The sequence below is a fragment of the Artibeus jamaicensis genome, unplaced genomic scaffold, assembly GCF_021234435.1.
Source record: "Artibeus jamaicensis isolate MK-2021 breed Jamaican fruit bat unplaced genomic scaffold, CSHL_Jam_final contig_729, whole genome shotgun sequence".
Lineage (NCBI taxonomy): Eukaryota > Metazoa > Chordata > Mammalia > Chiroptera > Phyllostomidae > Artibeus > Artibeus jamaicensis.
The window spans coordinates 2,698,780-2,706,080 of record NW_026521939.1 but is presented as its reverse complement, the minus strand read 5'-3'; the positions used below and the strand labels follow the sequence as shown (position 1 = coordinate 2,706,080).

Sequence of the window (7,301 nt, the reverse complement as noted above, 5' to 3'; positions counted from 1 at the left end):
TTGTGCGAAACTCCTTTTCCCCGGGGACAGAGCCCCGGCATCTGCCGAAGTAGAAGACCTGGGCTCTGGGAGCCTGGGTCAGAGGCCCAGGGTGTCCACGCAAGTTCAGCTTCCCTGGAACGGGCTGGACTTGGCAGTGATTGCTAATTATCTTATAATCGACATTTCAGTACCTGCCAGCTTCTTCCTTGGATGCTTCTGCATCAGGTCAGATTGTGGGAAAAAACAATAGTCTGTAATGGCTAGGCAAGACCAGTTTTGTTTTTCTCTACATTTCATTTTTTTGCAGTAAAGAGTCTTGAATTTACTCTAAATATGCCCCTGGGTTGGCACCACCAACAAAATATACATCACATCTTCATAAACACCCAGGGATTATTGCCTTCATTTTATAGTTGAAATTGATGCTCAGAGAGGTTAAGTGGCTAGCCCAAGGTTCCACAGATATTAAATGGTAGAGTGGGGATTTGAACCTAGGGCTGTCTGTTCAGCCCCCAAATCCTGCAGTCTCCCAGTCTCCAAGGCTGTCTGGCTGTAAAGCCCACCCTCTATTCTCCGTGCCATGCTCTGGTGGTGACTTGGACCCCTTCTTCAAAGTCTTGGCTACTGCAAGAGACTGAATGTTTGTGCCCCCAAATTCATATGTTGCAATTGTAACCCCCAACATGATGGTACTTGGAGGTGATTAGGTCGTGAGGGTGGAATTGCTTTAAACATCCATGTCAAAGCACAGAATTCTCAGAACAATGCAAACTGAAGATATGCAATAAATCCTTGTTGTGAGGAGGTAGTCAAAAGCAGCTTTTGAGTTATTTTTATTCTTAATCTGTGATCCTACCATCTCCATATGAACAGAATTGCTTTCACCTGAGAGAAGTTCTGGCATGCTATTTGCTCAGAAAGAAAGGACATTTCAGACTGAGGGCAAGTCTGGAAGCCTTAGGCTCTCTTTAGCACATGTTCTCTGAAAGGTCACCAAACTGTTGAGTTACGTAATGGGATGGAGGTGCTAGCTGATGCTCTGTTGGTTATCACATTGCAATATATAAGTGTATCAAATCAACCCATTGTACACTCTAGCCCTACACAATGTTTTATGTCAATTATATATAATTAGAAAAATTACATTTCGCTAGTGAGGAAAAGACTTAAATACGATGACATTAAAGGCAAATTTGGGGTCCCACTAAGAAATGTACGTCTCCCAGAGACATACTGCCTCACCTGCAAACCTGCATCAGCTACGTGAAGATGGTCACAGCTCCATGGCTGCAAAGCTAACTTGCTTGCTTGTGAACTGCTCAGAAAGGTCAGGGGGAGGTCAAGGAACTTATTTTCTTGAAACAGATGACCAAACACAAAGTATATGAGTGACAATAAACATGTATTTTCACATTGGTCCCTTCACCCCTGCACCCCCATTAACGAATGCCCTTTCTTTGGCTGCTGCTCTTGGACCCTGCAGGGCTCTTCTCAGGCTTGTTAGTGGGAGATTCGGGTGGAAGAGAGAGCTGGCCTGTGGCTCCTCACGGCCCCATCACAGTTTCTTCCCTGTGTTCTGGGACATCTGAAATCTTGTGGCCAGCTGTCAGGGAAGCTCAGTTTGCTCTGCTGAGGGTCTGATTTGTGGAACAGGCTGAAACGAGACAGAGCTCTTAGAGTCCATGTGGGTGGGGTGCTGGCACCCTGTGCTGCTGGCAGTGCCATCTGGCTGTCCTGGAGGGGGCCTAGGGGTATGGCCCCTGTCTTGATAGTGTCTGAGGAAAGAGCTGGCAGAGGGCTGGGAAGTCACAGGGTTGGTAAGTGGTTGGGGACGGGAGCAGGTGCAGACTGTGCTGGGGAGGCGTGGCCAGCTGCTCCCAGGGCTCTTGGCAGCCCTGTCAGGAGGCTGTTTCCAGACAGCCTCTGTCTGGTCCCTCCTCCTCTTCCCTCACCATCCCTGCATTGCATCTCTGTGGCCTGAGACTTTCCCACCAGGCTATCAGAAGGACATGGTATTGAACAAAGTCTGGATCAGCTCTGTGCACAGTATTGGGCTTTGCATCACTGAGAGTGAAAAGCAGCTTGTCTTAGTCTTCTTAGGCTGCCATACAGAATGCCACAGGGGATAGGTGGTTTCAACCACAGACATAGACTTCCCATAGTTCTGGAGGCTGCAAGTCCAAGGCTAGGGTGCCAGTCAATTGCAGTTTGGGTGAGGACTCTGTCCCTGGCTTGCAGATGGCCACCTTATTCCTGTGCCCTCACATGGCTGAGAGACCTTCTCTCTCTCTCTCTCCACTTTCTTATAGGGTCACTAATCCTGTCATGACCTCATTTAATTGTAATCCCCAATAGCCCCATTGCCAAACACCATAACACTGGGCATTGGGGCTTCAACATACGAATTTTGAATTTGGGGGAGAAGTTATTTTCAGTCTATAACACCCCTTAACTCATGTCTGCCCTGCATGCAAGGAGCTGCCAGTCTCACCTGGAGGCCTAGTGTCTTGATAAGATATGAGGGGAACTTTCCAAAATACATGCCCAGAAAGTGTGGGCCCTACAGAGGTCATTTTACCAAGGACCAAGACCTCAGGCTGTTGAAACCAGAGGCAAGTTCAGGGAGGGAGGCAGGAATGTGCGAGGCCATCCTGGGAGAGGCTGGAATCCAATGGAGCCTTGGGAAATGAGAGGGTTTAGAGGCATGAGGAGGGGGCACTGTGGGCAGGAAGGCCTGGGGAAAGGCCTGCAGTGGTGGTGGGGGGCGTGGTGAAGAAGCTGGTTCGACCCAAGAGTCATGTCCAGCTCTCAATGATATTTTGTTGGCTTGTATGGTGTTTAAAAAAAATCAAGTTTCGGGAGTACATTTTGCTCCACAGAGACGACACCAGGGCAAGCGAGAGGTGGACCGGCACCGGGCGACTCTGGGCTTGCTGAGGAGAGATAATTAAACGTACGCCAAGGAGATCCTAAGAAGCCGAGAAGCAGAGTGTCAACACGTGGTTTCTTTGAGCAAACTTGCCAGAAGTAGTGCAAGAAGCACCCAGATGCTTCCGTCAGCTTCTCAGTTTCCTAAGAGGTGCTCAGAGTGATGGAAGACCATGTCTATTAAAGAGAAAGGAAAATATGAAGACATGGCAAAGGCAGACAAGGCTTGTTGTGGAAGAGAAATGAAGCCTATTCCTCCTAAAGGGAAAGCAAAAAAGTTCAAGGATCCCAATGTGTCCAAGAGGCCCCTTCACCCTTTGTCTTGTTTTGTTCTGAGTGTTGTCCAAAAATCAAAGGAGAGCATCCCACCTGTCCACCGGTGATGCCACAGAGCAGGTGGGAGAGATGCGGAGTCACGCAGCTGCCAGGGACAAGCAGCTGGACGAAAGGAAGGCGGCCTTGCTGAAGGAGAACAGGAGAATGCCGGAAGGCAGGTGGCTGCATACCGACCTGGAGGAAAGTCCCATGTGGCAGGAAAGGGAGTCATCAAGGCTGAAAAAAGAAAGAGAAAGAAGGAAGAGGAGGAAGATGAGGAAGATGAAGAGGATGACAAGGAGGAAGAGAAGGAAGAGTAGGAGGAGGAAGAAAAAGAGGGCAATGATGAATAAGTTGATTCTGGTGTGGTTTTTCTCTAGTCTATAAAGCATTTAACCTCCCTGTACAGAACTCATTCCTTTTGAAGAAAAAGTTGAAATGTCAAGCTGTGTTAGATTTGTTTTTAAACTGTACAGTGTCCTTTTTTGTATAGCTAACACATGACTGAAAGTGTCTTTGGAGAGCCCTGTCCTGCTGGTATTTTCAATAGCAACTAACTTTGCCTGGTACAGTATGGGGGTTGTGAATTGGTATTGAAATTTAAATCAGGTTCTTGTTGGTGCACAGCACAAGTTAGTTATATATGGGGATGGTAGCTTTTTCATCTTCAGTTGTCTCTGATACAGCTTGTATGAAATAATTATTCTGTTAACTGAATACCACTCTACAATAGTAAAAAAGAAGTTGTAGTTGTTTTGTTGGCATTCAGATTGCTTCTAAGTGAATATATTTTTTAATGAAAAACTCCAATTGTAGCCCTGGCTGGTGTAGCTCAGTGTATTGAGGACTGGCCTGCAAACGAAGCGGTCGTGGGTGCAATTCCCAGCCAGGGCACAAGTCTGGGTTGCAGGCCAAGTCCCCAGTAGGGGGCATGTGAGAGGCAACCACACATGGATGTTTCTCTCCCTCTCTTTCTCCTTCTCTAAAAATAAATAAATAAAATGTTTTAAAATTAATTAAAAATCCAGTTGTAATCATTTAACAATTGGGAGATTTACATAGCATCTGGCCTTTGACTTCTCTTAGTGCGGTGGACGTTCTGCAGCCCTGGGCTCATATTTCCATGTGGACATAGTTGGTGGGTATAAGATGAGAAGCACCACCTTTCCATGGTGCATACACTCCAGTTTGCCACACCCCACCATTCCGTTGCTTGTCATTTCTTCCTCTTTCTTTATTTATGTCATCTGCCAGTGCTCTGCAGGCGTCATGATTTGTGGCTCCTGTTTCACACAGATTCCTGAATTGTACGGCCTTACCTACACTTCCGTGATCCCTGTCAAACTGCAGGTTCCCAGAGTGGGCCAAAACAGACACTGCACATTGTAGAGGGAGCAATGAAGTACAGTAGGAGAGAGCGCCAGGAAAGCCCAAGGCTCTCTGAAATCACAAAGCCATACAAATGTGAATTATCATCGTCATTAACAGGAACTAAAAGGATAGGAGACAAGGAGCTCAGCCCCCACTGCATGCCCTCAAGCCCAGAAGGGTGTTTGCACCATCACGATGGCATTTGTCATTGACATAGGCAGTTATTATTAAACTGTGTCAACTTGCAAATACAAAATATTTACCAAATGAACTGGCAGAAGTAATATCTAGGCACTGTCTACCTTTAACTGTTCTTTCTATAAATTGCTATGGCATTTCTCCAGGGCCTAGAGTCAACAAATAAAGGATGAAGTGAGTCCTCTGGCTTGTTGAAGGTGTTACTTGTTATTCCAAATATTACCCTTTTTGTCCCATTGCTCCCTTTGCCACTGCTGATGTGCAGTCTTAGACCCTGGAGACTGTACATTGCTGGCCAATGCTTTTCCCTGGACACATTTATTAAGAAGAGGATGTTTCTCTCCCTTTGTGTCTGTCTCTTCCCCAAGTTGAAGTTGATTGACTACAGTGCACCATTTTGAAGCTCAAAGTGCAGGCAGAGGTTTGATAAAGCATTTTGCTTTGATCTGCAAGTGGGCTGCACCTTGATGGTTTTATTCATTTGTGTGTCTTGTAGCTGCCTTACTGCTCCCGACTCCCACGTCGCTGTGACGTTACTTAATGCACACGCAGGACCTGTGGTAACCTGGCTCACCTCCCTCTGTATCTCCTCGCTCCGTGATCCCCTCCCTGCCGTCCTTACGGGTGTGTCATGTAGGTTCACTCCTTGATGCTGTTCTTCTGTCTAAAACGTTCTTTCCTGATGTGACTTTCTGCAAACATCTCCTCCTTTCCCGACTTTCTTTGCTGATTTAGGAGCTTGCAGGATCGAGAGCTTCCCTCTCGTCATGGTTCAGCTGGCTTCTAACTTGGGACAAGGTTCTATTAGCGAATAGGGCTGTTGCTGGTGAGGTGGTTCCTTCTCCCTTGCTTGCCCCACATCAAAGGGGTGTTGCTGAGTGAGTAGCCTAACCCATGTTAGGGCCTTACAATGTTTAGGGAGAACAGTCCTTGCCTCCTAAGTTTCCTGAGCCACTATCAAAAACACTCCTTAAATAAGCTAAATGTTTACTATTCCAAAACAATGCACACTTGTTCTTGAAATATACAGAAAAAATAAAATAAAAAAAAAAAGAAAATCAACCAGTATTCCACCACTTAGAAATAGCCATACTAACATTTTGGTGCATATGTTTCTGATTCTTTTTTAAAAATTGTGTTTCTGTGTGTGTTTTTATTCAGACAGCATTGTAACCTGATTTTTTCAAATAGCAAATGTACTATAAATAGCAAACATTCAGGAAGGTGCTGATCTTCCTCCTGTGGGCTTGGCGTGATAGTCCTGGCCTTATGTCAAGAGGCAGGGGTCCCAGAACTGCAAAGGGTCTGATAAGGTTGCGAACAGTGGCCTTTGGAAGGAATGATTATGATGAGATTGGGAGACAGGCAGTGGTGCAACAGAGGCATGGATGGTTGGAGCAGCTGATGTGAGACATCCCCCAGACACTCCCCAAGACATACTGGGGGGCTTATGTAGGGACCTCAAAAGCAGGATCATGGATCTGGTAAACTGGAAGGTAGATTCTTTTTTTAATATATTTTATTGATTATGCCATTACAGTTGCCCCATTTCCCCCCTTCATTCCCCTCCACCCTACACACCCCTTCCCCCACCACTCCCCCCTTTAGTTCATGAACACTTGTCTCAAGTTCTTTAGATGCTGTATTTCCCCTACTATTCTTGCCCTCCCCACTATCTATTTTCTATCTACCATCTATGCTACTTATTTTCTGTACCTTCTCCCCCCTTCTCCTTCTCCCACTCCCCTGTTGCTAACTCTCCATGTGATCTTCATTTCTATGGTTCACTCCTGATCTAGCTGTCCTCTTAGTTTGCTTTTGTTTTAGGTGTGGTTGTTAATAACTGAGTTTGCTGTCCTTTCACTGTTCATATTTTTTATCTTCTTTTTCTTAGATAAGTCCCTTTAACATTTCATGTAATAAAGGCTTGGTGATGATGAATTCCTTAAATTTGACCTTATCTGAGAAGCACTTTATCTGTCCTTCTAAATGAAAGCTTTGCTGGATAGAGCAGTCTTGAATATAAGTCTTTGGATTTCATGACTTGGAATACATCTTTCCAGCCCTTTCTTGCCTGTAAGGTGTCTTTTGAGAAATCAGCTGACAGTCTGATGGAAACTCCTTTGTAGGTGACTGTCCCCTTAGCTCTTGCTGCTTCTAGGATTCTCTCTTTCATTTTAATCTTGGCTAATGTAATTATGATGTGCCTTGATGTGTTCCTTCTTGGGTCCAACTTCTTTGGGGCTCTCTGAGCTTTCTGGATTTCCTGGAAGTCTATTGCCTTTGCCAGGTTGGGGAAGTTCTCCTTTGTTACTTGTTCAGATAAGGTTTCCACCCGTGGCTGTTCCTCTTCCCCTTCTGGTACCCCTATAATTCGGATGTTGGAATGTTTAAAGATGTCCTGGAGGTTCCTAAGCCTCTCCTCATATTTTTTTGAATTCATGTTTCTTCATTCTTTTCTGTTTGGTCATTTTTTTCTTCCTTCTGGTCCACTCCCTTGATTTGAG

General features: G+C 45.6%; 1 pseudogene; it reads left to right on the top strand.

Annotated features, from left to right (window-relative positions):
* Positions 1–2,941: 2,941 nt before the first annotated feature.
* On the top strand, positions 2,942–3,578 carry LOC119037056 (high mobility group protein B1-like; annotated as a pseudogene).
* The last annotated feature ends 3,723 nt before the right edge of the window (positions 3,579–7,301 follow it).